Source organism: Nerophis lumbriciformis, linkage group LG30 (assembly GCF_033978685.3).
Source record: "Nerophis lumbriciformis linkage group LG30, RoL_Nlum_v2.1, whole genome shotgun sequence".
NCBI lineage: Eukaryota > Metazoa > Chordata > Actinopteri > Syngnathiformes > Syngnathidae > Nerophis > Nerophis lumbriciformis.
In genome coordinates this window covers 27,630,087-27,647,586 of record NC_084577.2, presented here as the reverse complement: position 1 = coordinate 27,647,586, position 17,500 = coordinate 27,630,087, and the positions used below count along the sequence as shown (strand labels likewise).

The window sequence follows — 17,500 nt, the reverse complement described above, 5'->3', positions numbered from 1 at the left end:
GCTGAGTAAGAAGGACCATCAAGACAGAATAGGAATATTATCAAGTTTTCCTGAAATTTCAGGAGAACCACCTAGACCAGAGGTCGGCAACCCGCGGCTCTGGAGCCGCATGCGGCTCTTTAGCGCCGCCCTAGTGGCTCTGGAGCTTTTTCAAAAATGCATGAACAATTGTTTTAATATGGTTTCCGTAGAAGGACAAACATGACGCAAACCTGACTAATTGTTATAAAGCACACTGTTTATATTAAACATGCCTCACTAATTCGAGTATTTGGCGAGCACCGTTTTGTCCTACTAATTTTGGCGGTCCTTGAACTCACCGTAGTTTGTTTACATGTATAACTTTCTCCGACTTTCTAGGACATGTTTTATGCCACTTCTTTTTCTGTCTCATTTTGTCCACCAAACCTTTAACGTTGTGCATGAAAGGTGAGTTTTGTTGATGTTATTGACTTGTTGGAGTGCTAATCAGACATATTTGGTCACTGCATGACTGCAAGCTAATCGATGCTAACATGCTATTTAGGCGAGCTATATGTACATATTGCGTCATTATGCCTCGTTTGTAGGTATATTTGAGGTCATTTAGTTTCCTTTAAGTCATCTTAATTAAATTTATATCTCATGACACACTATCTGTATGTACTATGGCTTTTAATTTTTTGCGGCTCCAGACAGATTTGTTTTTGTATTTTTGGTCCAATATGGCTCTTTCAACATTTTGGGTTGCCGACCCCTGACCTAGACCAATGCATTCATACCGGCTTCCTAAGTTGTTCTGACATTCAAACGGAAAAGCCAACTCCTTGCACACAAAGAAAGCCCCCTCCCCTCTCTCCCTCGCAACACTGATAAGGAACAAGTGGGGTAGGTATTCACATTCCAATGGTTAAGACAATCTAAGTTACTGGTCAATCCCAAGTTCTTTCGATGACATATATGCTGGGTAAGAAGGACCATCAAGACAGAATAGGAATATTATCAAGTTTTACTGAAATTTCAGGAGAACCACCTAGACCAATGCATTCATACCGGCTTCCTAAGTTGTTCTGACATTCAAACGGAAAAGCCAACTCCTTGCACACAAAGAAAGCCCCCTCCCCTTTCTCCCTCGCAACACTAATAAGGAACAAGTGGGGTAGGTTCATTCCAATGGTTAAGACACTACACAAGAGAAACTGGTAGAATATACAAAGGAAAAGTACTAGATAATCAAACATGGCTATAAATAAAGAAAGAACTCTTGAAATAACAAAGTTTTCCAGTTCGAACGTTAAATGAGAGTCCAGTCCATAGTGGATCTAACATAATAGTGTGAAAGTCCAGTCCATAGTGGATCTAACATAATAGTGAGAGTCCAGTCCATAGTGGATCTAACATAATAGTGAGAGTCCAGTCCATAGTGGATCTAACATAATAGTGAGAGTCCAGTCCATAGTGGATCTAACATAATCGTGAGAGTCCAGTCCATAGTGGATCTAACATAATAGTAAGAGTCCAGTCCATAGTGGATCTAACATAATAGTGTGAGAGTCCAGTCCATAGTGGATCTAACATAATAGTGTGAGAATCCGGTCCATAGTGGATCTAACATAATAGTGAGAGTCTAGTCCATAGTGGATCTAACATAATAGTGAGAGTCCAGTCCATAGTGGATCTAACATAATAGTGAGAGTCCAGTTCCTAGTGGATCTAACATAATAGTGTGAGAGTCCAGTCCATAGTGGATCTAACATAATAATGTGAGAGTCCAGTCCATAGTGGATCTAACATAATAGTGTGAGATTCCAGTCCATAGTGGATCTAACATAATAGTGAGAGTCCAGTCCATAGTGGGTCTAATATAATAGTGAGAGTCCAGTCCATAATGGATCTAACATAATAATGTGAGAGTCCAGTCCATAGTGGATCTAACATAATAGTGAGAGTCCAGTCCATAGTGGAACTAACAAAATAGTGAGAGTCCAGTCCATAGTGGATCTAGCATAATGGTGAGAGTCCAGTCCATAGTGGATCTAACATAATGGTGAGAGTCCAGTCCATAGTGGATCTAACATAATAGTGAGAGTCCAGTCCATAGTGGATCTAACATAATAGTGTGAGAGTCCAGTCCATAGTGGATCTAACATAATAGTGTGAGTCCAGTCCATGGTGGATCTAACATAATAATGTGAGATTCCAGTCCATAGTGGATCTAACATAATAGTGAGAGTCCAGTCCATAGTGGATCTAACATAATTGTGAGAGTCCAGTCCATAGTGGATCTAACATGATAGTGAGAGTCCAGTCCATAGTGGATCTAGCATAATAGTAAGAGTCCAGTCCATAGTGGATCTAACATAATAGTGTGAGTCCAGCCCATGATGGATCTAACATAATAATGTGAGATTCCAGTCCATAGTGGATCTAACATAATAGTGAGAGTCCAGTCCATAATGGATCTAACATAATAGTGTGAGAGTCCAGTCCATAGTGGATCTAACATAATAGTGAGAGTCCAGTCCATAGTGGATCTAACATGATAGTGAGAGTCCAGTCCATAGTGGATCTAACATAATAGTGAGAGTCCAGTCCATAGTGGGGCCAGCAGGAGACCATCCTTCTCTGTAAGTCTAAAGTGGCCGGACTTGAACTGGGTCAGGTGCGGCAAAGACAAGTAGAAGTCACGATTGGCTGGAGGCTGAAGTTTATTACTTTTATGGCGCTAATAAGGAGCCAAGTGGGGAAGGGCAGTGGAAGTGTCCCGTGGCCAAATTTGATTCACGAGTCGGGGGAAGTGGGGGTGGGGGGGTGGGGGGGTATAAAATGGGAAGAATTGTAAGCCAACCCTCAGAGCGTGGCCACGAGGAGAGACACTTGATTATACTAATATCTCATTAGCAGGCAAATCTAAAAGTGACCTCAGACCGCCGCTTAGACGTGACCTGGGTTTAGTCTCTGATGTGCCAATGGAATAATGGTCTCCTCATTCCTGACTATTGAACGTGTAAGTGATTTCACCTCACACATATGCCTCTTTCCTCCACACGCGTTCTCTTTCGTTAGGGTTAGGGTTAGGGTTGGGGTTGGGGTTAGGGTTAGGGTTAGGGTTAGGGTTAGGGTTTAGGATTAGGGTTAGGTTTGGGGTTAGGGTTAGGGGTTGGTTTAGGTTGGGTTAGGGTTAGGGTTAGGGGTTGGGTTGGGGTTAGGGTTAGGGTTAGGGTTAGGGTTAAGGTTAGGGTTAGGGTTTAGGATTAGGTTTGGGGTTAGGGTTAGGGGAAGGTTGGGGTTGGGTTAGGGTTATGGTTAGGGTTAGGGTTAGGGTTAGGGGTTGGGGTTGGGGTTGGGTTGGGGTTAAGGTTAGGGTTAGGGTTAGGCTTTAAGAAAAAGAGTTGGCCAGGGTTAGGGCTAGGGTTGGGGTTAGGGTTAGGCATAAAGAAAGAGAGTTGGTTAGGATTAGGGTTTAGGGTTAGGGTTAGGGTTAGGGTTGGGGTTAGGGTTAGGGTTAAGGTTAGGGTTAGGGTTTAGGATTAGGGTTAGGTTTGGGGTTAGGGGTAGGTTTAGGTTGGGGTTGGGTTAGGGTTAAGGTTAAGGTTAAGGTTGGGGTTAGGGTTAGGCTTAAAGAAAAAGAGTTGGTTAGGGTTAGGGCTAGGGTTGGGGTTAGGGTTAGGCATAAAGAAAAAGAGTTGGTTAGGCTCAGGGTTGGGGTGGGTTAGGGTTAGGGTTAGGGGTTGCGTTCGGGGTAGGGTTAGGGGTTGGGTTAGGGGTTGGGTTAGGGTTAGGGTTAGGGGTTGGGTTAGGGTTGGGCTTAGGTTTAGGTTAGGGTTAGGGTTGGGGTTGGGGTTAGGGTTTAGGATTAGGATTAGGTTTGGGGTTAGGGGTAGGTTTAGGTTGGGGTTGGGTTAGGGTTAGGGGTTGGGATAGGGTTAAGGTTAAGGTTGGGGTTAGGGTTAGGGTTAGGCTTAAAGAAAAAGAGTTGGTTAGGGTTAGGGCTAGGGTTGGGGTTAGGGTTAGGCATAAAGAAAGAGAGTTGGTTAGGGTTAGGGTTAGGGGTTGGGTTAGGGTTAGGGTTGGGGTTAGGTTTAGGTTAGGGTTAGGGTTAGGGTTAGGGTTGGGGTTAGGGTTAGGGTTAGGGTTAGGGTTTAGGATTAGGATTAGGTTTGGGGTTAGGGTTAGGTTTAGGTTGGGGTTGAGTTAGGGTTGGGTTAGGGTTAGGGGTTGGGATAAGGTTAAGGTTAAGGTTAAGGTTGGGGTTAGGGTTAGGGTTAGACTTAAAGAAAAGAGTTGGTCAGGGTTAGGGCTAGGGTTGGGGTTAGGGTTAGGCATAAAGAAAGAGAGTTGGTTAGGCTTAGGGTTTAGGGTTGGGGTGGGTTAGGGTTAGGGTAAGGGTTCGGGGTTGGGTTAGGGGTAGGGGTAGGGGTAGGGGTAGGGGTTGGGTTAGGGTTAGGGTTGGGGTTGGGGTTGGGGTTAGGGTTAGGGTTTAGGATTAGGATTAGCTTTGGGGTTAGGGGTAGGTTTAGGTTGGGGTTGGGTTAGGGTTAGGGTTAGGGGTTGGGTTAGGGTTAAGGTTAAGGTTGGGGTTAGTGTTAGGGTTAGGCTTAAAGAAAAAGGGTTGGTTAGGGTTAGGGCTAGGGTTGGGGTTAGAGTTAGGCATAAAGAAAGAGAGTTGGTTAGGTTTAGGGTTGGGGTTGGGTTAGGGTTAGGGTTAGGGTAAGGGTTCGGGGTTGGGTTAGGGGTAGGGGTAGGGTTAGGAGTTGGGTTAGGGGTTGGGTTAGGGTTAGGGGTTGGGTTAGGGTTGGGGTTAGGTTTAGGTTAGGGTTAGGGTTGTTGTTAGGGTTAGGGTTTAGGATTAGGTTTGGGGTTAGGGGCAGGGGTAGGTTTAGGTTGGGTTTGGGTTAGGGTTAGGGTTGGGTTAAGGTTGGGGTTAGGGTTAGGGTTAGGGTTAGGGTTAGGCTTAAAGAAAAAGTGTTGGTTAGGGTTAGGGCTAGGGTTGGGGTTAGGGTTAGGCATAAAGAAAGAGAGTTGGCTAGGCTTAGGGTTTAGGGTTGGGGTGGGTTAGGGTTAGGCTTGGGGTTGGGGTTAGGTTTAGGATTAGGGCTAGTGTTAGGGTTAGGGTTAGAGGGTTAGGGTTAGGGTTAGGGTTGGGGTTGGGGTTGGGGTTAGGGTTAGGAAGAAACTGCTATGAATGTACTTGGATAGGTCAAGGGCTTATATATTAGCATGCTAATGTTTTTTGGGTTAGGGTTAGGGTTAGGGTAACCCTAACCCTAACCCTAACCCTAACCCTAAACCCTAACCCTAAACCCTAACCCTAACCCTAGCTTTTTAGCTAATGTTGTATGTTTAAACCTAAACATCATGATTTTTGATACTTGGCGCCACCTTGGAAATATGTTAACGTCTTCTGTATTACCATGCTAACGTTGCATGCTAATGTTTTTTGCTAGCTTTTTAGCTAATGTTGTATGTTTAAAACTAAACATCAGGATTTTTTGATACTTGGCGCCATATTAGATTTATGCTAACGTCTTTTATATTAGCATGCTAACGTTAGCATCCTTACGTTTTAAGCTAGCTCTTCAGCTCATTTTATATGTTTAAACCTACAAATCATGTTTTTTGATACTTAGTGCCATCTTGGAAGTATGCTAACCTCTTTTATTTTAACATACTAGCATGAGCATACTGATGGTGTTTTTGCTAGCTTTTTAGCTATTTTTTTACGTTTCAACCTAAAAACATGATTTTTGATACTTGGCGCTATGTTAGAAGTATGCTAGCGTCTTTTATATTAGCATGCTGACATTAGCATGCTAATGTTTTATGCTAGCTTTTTAGCTCGTTTTGTATATTTACACCTACAAATACTGCATTTTGGATTTGACCTTTTTATCCTGTCACGTGCTAGCATGCTAACTTTAGCACGTTAACGTTTTATGCTAGCTTTTGAGCTAGTTTTGTATGTTTAAACCCAAAAAAAATAGAACATACTTAGATGTATGCCGGCTTCGGCCAGAGGTTTAGGGCACACGTCAAAATTTCCACGGGAAATTTCTGCTTTCAAATGTAACTTCCTGTGATTATAATCCGCTCAGCGACTAAGCGCAGCAACGGCTTAAAAACGTATTTTAAAAAAAAACGATTCTTGAATATTTAGAATCGATTCGGAATCGAAACTCGATTCAAAACAATTCTCGATTCCAACCAATTTTCGCCAAGTAAGCGCAGCGACGCCCTCAAAATGGCGGTGGACGACTGGTGTTGACGGGTGTTGTTGACTTAAATGTGTGTTTCAGTGTATGCTAAGGAGCTAGCTGGCTAACACAGGAAGTGGCCCCTCCCTCTTTGGAAGCACTTATCAGCCCTGAAAACGACTGGTGTTGACGGGTGTTGTTGACTTAAATGTGTGTTTCAGTGTATGCTAAGGAGCTAGCTGGCTAACACAGGAAGTGGCCCCTCCCTCTTTGGAAGCACTTATCAGCCCTGAAAACGACTAGTGTTGACGGGTGTTGTTGACTTAAATGTGTGTTTCAGTGTATGCTAAGGAGCTAGCTGGCTAACACAGGAAGTGGCCCCTCCCTCTTTGGAAGCACTTATCAGCCCTGAAAACGACTGGTGTTGACGGGTGTTGTTGACTTAAATGTGTGTTTCAGTGTATGCTAAGGAGCTAGCTGGCTAACACAGGAAGTGGCCCCTCCCTCTTTGGAAGCACTTATCAGCCCTGAAAACGACTGGTGTTGACGGGTGTTGTTGACTTAAATGTGTGTTTCAGTGTATGCTAAGGAGCTAGCTGGCTAACACAGGAAGTGGCCCCTCCCTCTTTGGAAGCACTTATCAGCCCTGAAAACAACTGGTGTTGACGGGTGTTGTTGACTTAAATGTGTGTTTCAGTGTATGCTAAGGAGCTAGCTGGCTAACACAGGAAGTGGCCCCTCCCTCTTTGGAAGCACTTATCAGCCCTGAAAACGACTGGTGTTGACGGGTGTTGTTGACTTAAATGTGTGTTTCAGTGTATGCTAAGGAGCTAGCTGGCTAACACAGGAAGTGGCCCCTCCCTCTTTGGAAGCACTTATCAGCCCTGAAAACAACTGGTGTTGACGGGTGTTGTTGACTTAAATGTGTGTTTCAGTGTATGCTAAGGAGCTAGCTGGCTAACACAGGAAGTGGCCCCTCCCTCTTTGGAAGCACTTATCAGCCCTGAAAACGACTGGTGTTGACGGGTGTTGTTGACTTAAATGTGTGTTTCAGTGTATGCTAAGGAGCTAGCTGGCTAACACAGGAAGTGGCCCCTCCCTCTTTGGAAGCACTTATCAGCCCTGAAAACAACTGGTGTTGACGGGTGTTGTTGACTTAAATGTGTGTTTCAGTGTATGCTAAGGAGCTAGCTGGCTAACACAGGAAGTGGCCCCTCCCTCTTTGGAAGCACTTATCAGCCCTGAAAACGACTGGTGTTGACGGGTGTTGTTGACTTAAATGTGTGTTTCAGTGTATGCTAAGGAGCTAGCTGGCTAACACAGGAAGTGGCCCCTCCCTCTTTGGAAGCACTTATCAGCCCTGAAAACAACTGGTGTTGACGGGTGTTGTTGACTTAAATGTGTGTTTCAGTGTATGCTAAGGAGCTAGCTGGCTAACACAGGAAGTGGCCCCTCCCTCTTTGGAAGCACTTATCAGCCCTGAAAACAACTGGTGTTGACGGGTGTTGTTGACTTAAATGTGTGTTTCAGTGTATGCTAAGGAGCTAGCTGGCTAACACAGGAAGTGGCCCCTCCCTCTTTGGAAGCACTTATCAGCCCTGAAAACGACTGGTGTTGACGGGTGTTGTTGACTTAAATGTGTGTTTCAGTGTATGCTAAGGAGCTAGCTGGCTAACACAGGAAGTGGCCCCTCCCTCTTTGGAAGCACTTATCAGCCCTGAAAACAACTGGTGTTGACGGGTGTTGTTGACTTAAATGTGTGTTTCAGTGTATGCTAAGGAGCTAGCTGGCTAACACAGGAAGTGGCCCCTCCCTCTTTGGAAGCACTTATCAGCCCTGAAAACGACTGGTGTTGACGGGTGTTGTTGACTTAAATGTGTGTTTCAGTGTATGCTAAGGAGCTAGCTGGCTAACACAGGAAGTGGCCCCTCCCTCTTTGGAAGCACTTATCAGCCCTGAAAACAACTGGTGTTGACGGGTGTTGTTGACTTAAATGTGTGTTTCAGTGTATGCTAAGGAGCTAGCTGGCTAACACAGGAAGTGGCCCCTCCCTCTTTGGAAGCACTTATCAGCCCTGAAAACAACTGGTGTTGACGGGTGTTGTTGACTTAAATGTGTGTTTCAGTGTATGCTAAGGAGCTAGCTGGCTAACACAGGAAGTGGCCCCTCCCTCTTTGGAAGCACTTATCAGCCCTGAAAACAACTGGTGTTGACGGGTGTTGTTGACTTAAATGTGTGTTTCAGTGTATGCTAAGGAGCTAGCTGGCTAACACAGGAAGTGGCCCCTCCCTCTTTGGAAGCACTTATCAGCCCTGAAAACGACTGGTGTTGACGGGTGTTGTTGACTTAAATGTGTGTTTCAGTGTATGCTAAGGAGCTAGCTGGCTAACACAGGAAGTGGCCCCTCCCTCTTTGGAAGCACTTATCAGCCCTGAAAACAACTGGTGTTGACGGGTGTTGTTGACTTAAATGTGTGTTTCAGTGTATGCTAAGGAGCTAGCTGGCTAACACAGGAAGTGGCCCCTCCCTCTTTGGAAGCACTTATCAGCCCTGAAAACAACTGGTGTTGACGGGTGTTGTTGACTTAAATGTGTGTTTCAGTGTATGCTAAGGAGCTAGCTGGCTAACACAGGAAGTGGCCCCTCCCTCTTTGGAAGCACTTATCAGCCCTGAAAACAACTGGTGTTGACGGGTGTTGTTGACTTAAATGTGTGTTTCAGTGTATGCTAAGGAGCTAGCTGGCTAACACAGGAAGTGGCCCCTCCCTCTTTGGAAGCACTTATCAGCCCTGAAAACGACTGGTGTTGACGGGTGTTGTTGACTTAAATGTGTGTTTCAGTGTATGCTAAGGAGCTAGCTGGCTAACACAGGAAGTGGCCCCTCCCTCTTTGGAAGCACTTATCAGCCCTGAAAACAACTGGTGTTGACGGGTGTTGTTGACTTAAATGTGTGTTTCAGTGTATGCTAAGGAGCTAGCTGGCTAACACAGGAAGTGGCCCCTCCCTCTTTGGAAGCACTTATCAGCTCTGAAAAGCTCTTCCCACCAACTGTTTGGACTTGCAGTTCTTCTTCTTCTTGTTAAAAGTTTCCTTCCATCTCTCTCTCACTTCATTGACATTCTGAGCAAGTGTTTGGATTCTCATCTTTCAATCTGTCAAATGTAAACACGAAATATTCTTCTCCTCTTCTAATATTTGCTCTCAGCTCTCTTCATTTCAACCTTTCTGACCCATTTTGCTCTCGTCCTGCTATGACTCTTTTTTTTACCTGCTATGACTCTTTTTTACCTGCTATGACTCTTTTTTTTACCTGCTATGACTCTTTTTTTTAACCTGCTATGACTCTTTTTTTACCTGCTATGACTCCATATTTACCTGCTATAACTCTTTTTTTTAACCTGCTATGACTCTTTTTTTTACCTGCTATGACTCCTTTTTTACCTGTTATGACTCCTTTTTTACCTGCTATGACTCTTTTTTTAACCTGCTATGACTTTTTTTTTTACCTGCTATGACTCTTTTTTTACCTGCTATGACTCCTTTTTTACCTGCTATGACTCCATATTTACCTGCTATGACTCTTTTTTTTAACCTGTAATGACTCTTTTTTTACCTGCTATGACTCCATATTTACCTGCTATGACTCTTTTTTTTAACCTGTAATGACTCTTTTTTTTACCTGCTATAACTCTTTTTTTTTACCTGCTATGACTCTTTTTTTACCTGCTATGACTCCTTTTTTACCTGCTATGACTCTTTTTTACCTGCTATGACTCTTTTTTTACCTGCTATGACTCTTTTTTACCTGCTATGACTCTTTTTTATACCTGCTATGACTCTTTTTTTTACCTGCCATGACTCCTTTTTTACCTGCTATGACTCCATATTTACCTGCTATGACTCTTTTTTTTAACCTGTAATGACTCTTTTTTTACCTGCTATGACTCCATATTTACCTGCTATGACTCTTTTTTTTAACCTGTAATGACTCTTTTTTTTACCTGCTATAACTCTTTTTTTTTACCTGCTATGACTCTTTTTTTACCTGCTATGACTCCTTTTTTACCTGCTATGACTCTTTTTTACCTGCTATGACTCTTTTTGTACCTGCTATGACTCTTTTTTACCTGCTATGACTCTTTTTTTTACCTGCTATGACTCTTTTTTTCACCTGCCATGACTCCTTTTTTACCTGCTATGACTCTTTTTTACCTGCTATGACTCTTTTTTTTACCTGCTATGACTGTTTTTTTTAACCTGCTATGACTCTTTTTTTACCTGCTATGACTCCATATTTACCTGCTATAACTCTTTTTTTTAACCTGCTATGACTCTTTTTTTTACCTGCTATGACTCCTTTTTTACCTGTTATGACTCCTTTTTTACCTGCTATGACTCTTTTTTTTACCTGCTATGACTCTTTTTTTTAACCTGCTATGACTCTTTTTTTACCTGCTATGACTCCATATTTACCTGCTATAACTCTTTTTTTTAACCTGCTATGACTCTTTTTTTTACCTGCTATGACTCCTTTTTTACCTGTTATGACTCCTTTTTTACCTGCTATGACTCTTTTTTTAACCTGCTATGACTTTTTTTTTTACCTGCTATGACTCTTTTTTTACCTGCTATGACTCCTTTTTTACCTGCTATGACTCCATATTTACCTGCTATGACTCTTTTTTTTAACCTGTAATGACTCTTTTTTTACCTGCTATGACTCCATATTTACCTGCTATGACTCTTTTTTTTAACCTGTAATGACTCTTTTTTTTACCTGCTATAACTCTTTTTTTTTACCTGCTATGACTCTTTTTTTACCTGCTATGACTCCTTTTTTACCTGCTATGACTCTTTTTTACCTGCTATGACTCTTTTTTTACCTGCTATGACTCTTTTTTACCTGCTATGACTCTTTTTTATACCTGCTATGACTCTTTTTTTTACCTGCCATGACTCCTTTTTTACCTGCTATGACTCCATATTTACCTGCTATGACTCTTTTTTTTAACCTGTAATGACTCTTTTTTTACCTGCTATGACTCCATATTTACCTGCTATGACTCTTTTTTTTAACCTGTAATGACTCTTTTTTTTACCTGCTATAACTCTTTTTTTTTACCTGCTATGACTCTTTTTTTACCTGCTATGACTCCTTTTTTACCTGCTATGACTCTTTTTTACCTGCTATGACTCTTTTTGTACCTGCTATGACTCTTTTTTACCTGCTATGACTCTTTTTTTTACCTGCTATGACTCTTTTTTTCACCTGCCATGACTCCTTTTTTACCTGCTATGACTCTTTTTTACCTGCTATGACTCTTTTTTTTACCTGCTATGACTGTTTTTTTTAACCTGCTATGACTCTTTTTTTACCTGCTATGACTCCATATTTACCTGCTATAACTCTTTTTTTTAACCTGCTATGACTCTTTTTTTTACCTGCTATGACTCCTTTTTTACCTGTTATGACTCCTTTTTTACCTGCTATGACTCTTTTTTTAACCTGCTATGACTTTTTTTTTTACCTGCTATGACTCTTTTTTTACCTGCTATGACTCCTTTTTTACCTGCTATGACTCCATATTTACCTGCTATGACTCTTTTTTTTAACCTGTAATGACTCTTTTTTTACCTGCTATGACTCTTTTTTTACCTGCTATGACTCCTTTTTTACCTGCTATGACTCCATATTTACCTGCTATGACTCTTTTTTTTAACCTGTAATGACTCTTTTTTTACCTGCTATGACTCCATATTTACCTGCTATGACTCTTTTTTTTAACCTGTAATGACTCTTTTTTTTACCTGCTATAACTCTTTTTTTTTTACCTGCTATGACTCTTTTTTTACCTGCTATGACTCCTTTTTTACCTGCTATGACTCTTTTTTACCTGCTATGACTCTTTTTTTACCTGCTATGACTCTTTTTTACCTGCTATGACTCTTTTTTTTACCTGCTATGACTCTTTTTTTTACCTGCCATGACTCCTTTTTTACCTGCTATGACTCTTTTTTTTACCTGCCGTGGCTCTTTTTTTACCTGCTATGCCTCTTTTTTTACCTGCTATGACTCTTTTTTTACCTGCTATGACTCCTTTTTTACCTGCTATGACTCCGTTTTTTACCTGCTATGACTCCTTTTTTACCTGCTATGACTCCATTTTTACCTGCTATGACTCCATTTTTACCTGCAATGACTCTTTTTTTACCTACTATGACTCTTTTTTTACCTGCTATGACTCCTTTTTTACCTGCTATGACTCCATTTTTACCTGCTATGACTCCATATTTACCTGCTATGACTCTTTTTTTTAACCTGTAATGACTCTTTTTTTTACCTGCTATAACTCTTTTTTTTTTACCTGCTATGACTCTTTTTTTACCTGCTATGACTCCTTTTTTACCTACTATGACTCTTTTTTTAACCTGCTATGACTTTTTTTTACCTGCTATGACTCCTTTTTTACCTGCTATGACTCCATTTTTTTAACTGCTATGACTCTTTTTTCACCTGCTATGACTCTTTTTTTACCTGCTATGACTCCATTTTTTTAACTGCTATGACTCTTTTTTCACCTGCTATGACTCTTTTTTCACCTGCTATGACTCCATTTTTTTACCTGCTATGACTCCATTTTTTTTACCTGCTATGACTCCTTTTTTACCTGCTATGACTCCATTTTTGTATCTGCTATGACTCTTTTTTTACCTGCTATGACTCCATTTTTACCTGCTCTGACTCTTTTTTTACCTGCAATGACTCTTTTTTACCTGCTATGACTCTTTTTTTTACCTGCAATGACTCTTTTTTTTACCTGCTAAAACTCTTTTTTTACTAGCTATGACTCTTTTTTTACCTGCTATGACTCTTTTTCTACCTACTATGACTCTTTTTTACCTATTATGACTCTGTTTTTACCTGCTATTACTTTTTTTTCACCTGCTATGACTTTTTTTTTAACCTATGACTCTTTTCTTACCTGCTGTGACACCTTTTTTTACCTGCTATGCCTCTTTTTTTACCTGCTATGACTTTTTTTACCTGCTATGACTCTTTTGTTTTACTTCCTATGACTCTTTTTTTGGTTTGTTTGTTTACCTGTTATGACTCTTTTTTTTACCTGCTTTGAGTCCTCTTTTTTTACCTGTTATGACTCTTTTTTTTTACCTGAAATTACTCTCTTTTTTTACTGACCATGACTCCTTTCATTACCTGCTATGACTCCTCTTCTTTTATTATTATAATTTTTTTACCTACTATAAATCCTTTTTTTTTTTACCTACTTTGACTCCTTTTTTTTTTTTTACTAACTATGACTTCTAAAAAAGCTGCCGTAAATCCAGGCATTTTAGGCAGCAACGATCAGAAAAAAAGCCTGCAAAATCCTGGAGGGACTGCTTTAAAAGAACACACACGCGCACACAAACACACACTCACACACACACAAACACACACGCACACACACACACACGCACACACAAACCTTCACACAGAGACAAAGGCATCTGGGGCAAACTGATAAGAAACGTTAAAGAGACTTTGAAGTGAAACTGGCTGCTCCCATTAGTGTGTGTGTGTGTGTGTGTGTGTGTGTGTGTGTGTGTGTGTGTGTGTGTGTGTGTGTGTGTGTGTGTGTGTGTGTGTGTGTGTGTGTGTGTGTGTGTGTGTGTGTGTGTGTGTGTGTGTACCAATTTTTGGTACTTGTAAATGTGTCAATAAAGATGATTTGTTGTATTTTTGAATGCAACATTTAAATATGAGCTAATTATGACAACTGTGCTGTCCAGTTATTTATTGTTTTCTTCTTACATTTGAGTCTTGTTTGCAATGCAGTTGCACTTCCAAGACATGAGATGGCAGCACTATCTAATAGGGCTGTCAAAAAATATATACATTTTCGATTGAATCGCGATTCTTATTTGTTATCATCTTAATCCACCTAAAAAAATCTAAACTCGATATAAAAGAAAAAAATAATAATATTGTTTTTATTTTAAAAAACTATATATATTTTTTAAATCTGTCCTGTCAAGCCACTCAGATAAATTATATTGTTTGCCGATTAAAAAAAAACAAAAAAGGATTTAAATTGTTTTTCAATAAAAAAAAATTAAATCAAATTAAATCAAGCCACTCAGACAAATCATATTGTTGATGTAAATGCAAGTGATTTAAAAAATAAAATAAAATAAATACAAAAAAATATATTTTTTAGAATGAATCGTGATTCTTATTCGTAGCGAGTCCTAATAAATAAATAAAAATGTAATCTGTCCTTTCAAGCCACTCAGACAAATTATATATTATATTGTTGATGTAGACGCAAGTGGTTTTAAAAAATAAACATTTAGAATGAATCGCGATTCTTATTTGTAGCAATTTGCAGTCGATTAAAAAAAAAAAGTATTTAAATTTTGTTTTATTTTATTTATTTATTTTAAATCTGTCCTTTCAGGCCACTCAGACAAATCATATTGTTGATTTAGATGCAAGTAGTGTCAAAAAAAAAAGATTTTAGAAATAATCGCGATTCTTATTTGTAACGATTCTTAATCGATTAAAAAAAAAAACGATTAACATTTTTAAAAATTATTATTATTTCAAATCTGTCCTTTCAAGCCACTTATACAAATCATATTATTGATGTAAATGTAAGTGGTGTCCAAAAAAGCGATTTTAAAATGAATCGCGATTCTTATTTGTAGCGATTCAGAGTCATTTGAAAAAAAAAGGGATTTTTATTTTTTTTTATTATGTTTTTTTTTTTTATCTGTCCTTTAAAGCCACTCAGACAAATTATATATTTTGTTGATGTAGATGCAAGTGGTGTCAAAAAATTTAAATTTAGAATGAATCGTGATTCTTATTTGTAGCGATTCCTAGTCGATTTATAAAAAAAAAAATTAAAAAAAATTTCAATTTTAATTTTTATTGTTTTTAAATCTGCCCTTTCTTATTGTTGATGTAGATGCAAATGGTTTAAAGAAAAATAAATACCATTTTAGAATGAATCGCGATTCTTATTCGTAATGATTCCTAATTGATATCTTAATCGATTGGAAGAAATTAAAAAAATAAAAATGATTTTAATTTGTTTTTATTATAATTTTTTTAATCTGTCCTTTCAAGCCACTTAGACAAATCACATTATTGATGTAAATGTAAGTGGTGTCCAAAAAAAGTGATTTTAGAATGAATCGCGATTCTTATTTGTAGCGATTCTGAGTCGTTTAAAAGAAATGGATTTTTATTGTTTTTATTATGTTTATTTTTTTAAATCTGTCCTTTAAAGCCACTCAGACAAATGATATATTATTTTGTTGATGTAGATGCAAGTGGTGTCAAAAAATTAAAATTTAGAATGAATCGTGATTCTTATTTGTAGCGATTCCTAGTCGATTTATAAAAAAATAAAATAAAAAAAAAGATTTCAATTTTTTTAATTTTATTTTTTTTTTAAATCTGCCCTTTCTTATTTTTGATGTAGATGCAAATGGTTTAAAGAAAAATAAATAAAATTTTAGAATGAATCGCGATTCTTATTCGTAACGATTCCTAATCGATATCTTAATCGATTAAAAGAAATAAAAAAAATAAAAATGATTTTAATTTGTTTTTATTAATTTTTTTTTTATTTTAATTTTTTTTTAAATCTGCCCTTTCTTATTTTTGATGTAGAAGCAAATGGTTTAAAGAAAAATAAATACAATTTTAGAATGAATCGCGATTCTTATTTGTAGCGATTCCTAGTCGATTTATAAAAAAATAAATTAAAAAAAAGATTTCAATTTTTTTAATTTTAATTTTTTATAAATCTGCCCTTTCTTATTTTTGATGTAGATGCAAATGGTTTAAATTAAAATAAATACAATTTTAGAATGAATCGCGATTCTTATTCGTAGCGATTGCTAATCGATATCTTAATCGATTAAAAAAAATAAAAATGATTTTAATTAGTTTTTATTATTAGTTTTTTAAATCTGTCCTTTCAATCCACTTAGACAAATCATAATATAGATGTAAATGCAAGTGGTTTCCAAAAAAACATGCATTTTAGAATGAATTGCGATTCTTATTTGTAGTGATTCTGAGTCGATTAAAAAAAAAAAAAGAAAAAAGATTTTAATTTTTTTTAATTATATATATTTTTTTATCTGTCCTTTTAAGCCACTCGGACAAATTATATTGTTGATTTAAATGCAAGTGGTGTCAAAAAAACTAAAATTTAGAATGAATTGCGATTCTTATTTGTAGCGATTCCTAGTCGATTTATTAAAAAAATAAATAAAAAAAAGATTTCAATTTTTTTAATTTTAATTTTTTTTTCAAATCTGCCCTTTCTTATTTTTGATGTAGAAGCAAATGGTTTAAAGAAAAATAAATACAATTTTAAAATGAATTGTGATTCTTATTTGTAGCGATTCCTAGTCGATTTATAAAAAAAAAAAAAAAAAAGATTTCAATTTGTTTAATTGTAATTTTTTTTTAATCTGCCCTTTCTTATTGTTGATGTAGATGCAAATGGTTTAAAGAAAAATAAATACAATTTTAGAATGAATCGCGATTCTTATTCGTAGCGATTCCTAATCGATATCTTAATCGATTAAAAAAAATAAAAATGATTTTAATTTGTTTTTATTATTACTTTTTTAAATCTGTCCTTTCAAGCCACTTAGACAAATCATAATATTGATGTAAATGCAAGTGGGTTCCAAAAAAACATGCATTGTAGAATGAATTGCGATTCTTATTTGTAGTGATTCCGAGTCGATTAAAAAAAAAGATTTTAATTTTTTTTAATTATATATATTTTTTTATCTGTCCTTTTAAGCCACTCGGACAAATTATATTGTTGATTTAAATGCAAGTGGTGTCAAAAAAACTAAAATTTAGACTGAATCGCGATTCTTATTTGTAGCGATTCCTAGTCGATTTATAAAAATAAAAAATAAATTTAAATTTTTTTAATTTTAATTTTTTTTTAAATCTGCCCTTTCTTATTTTTAATGTAGAAGCAAATGGTTTAAAGAAAAATAAATAAAATTTTAGAATGAATTGTGATTCTTATTTGTAGCGATTCCTAGTCGATTTATAAAAAAAAAAATTAAAAAAAAGATTTCAATTTTTTTAATTTTTTTTTTTTTTAAATCTGCCCTTTCTTATTTTTGATGTAGATGCAAATGGTTTAAATTAAAATAAATACAATTTTAGAATGAATCGCGATTCTTATTTGTAGCGATTCCTAATCGATATCTTAATCGATTAAAAAAAATAAAAAAGATTTTAATTTGTTTTTATTATTACTTTTTTAAATCTGTCCTTTC

General features: G+C 37.6%; 1 protein-coding gene across 4 annotated transcripts in view; it reads left to right on the top strand.

Moving 5' to 3' along the window:
• The window catches only part of gria4a (glutamate receptor, ionotropic, AMPA 4a), a 417,233-nt gene that overhangs the window by 249,371 nt on the left and 150,362 nt on the right, over window positions 1-17,500 (top strand). The gene's annotated exons all lie outside the window — the stretch shown is intronic.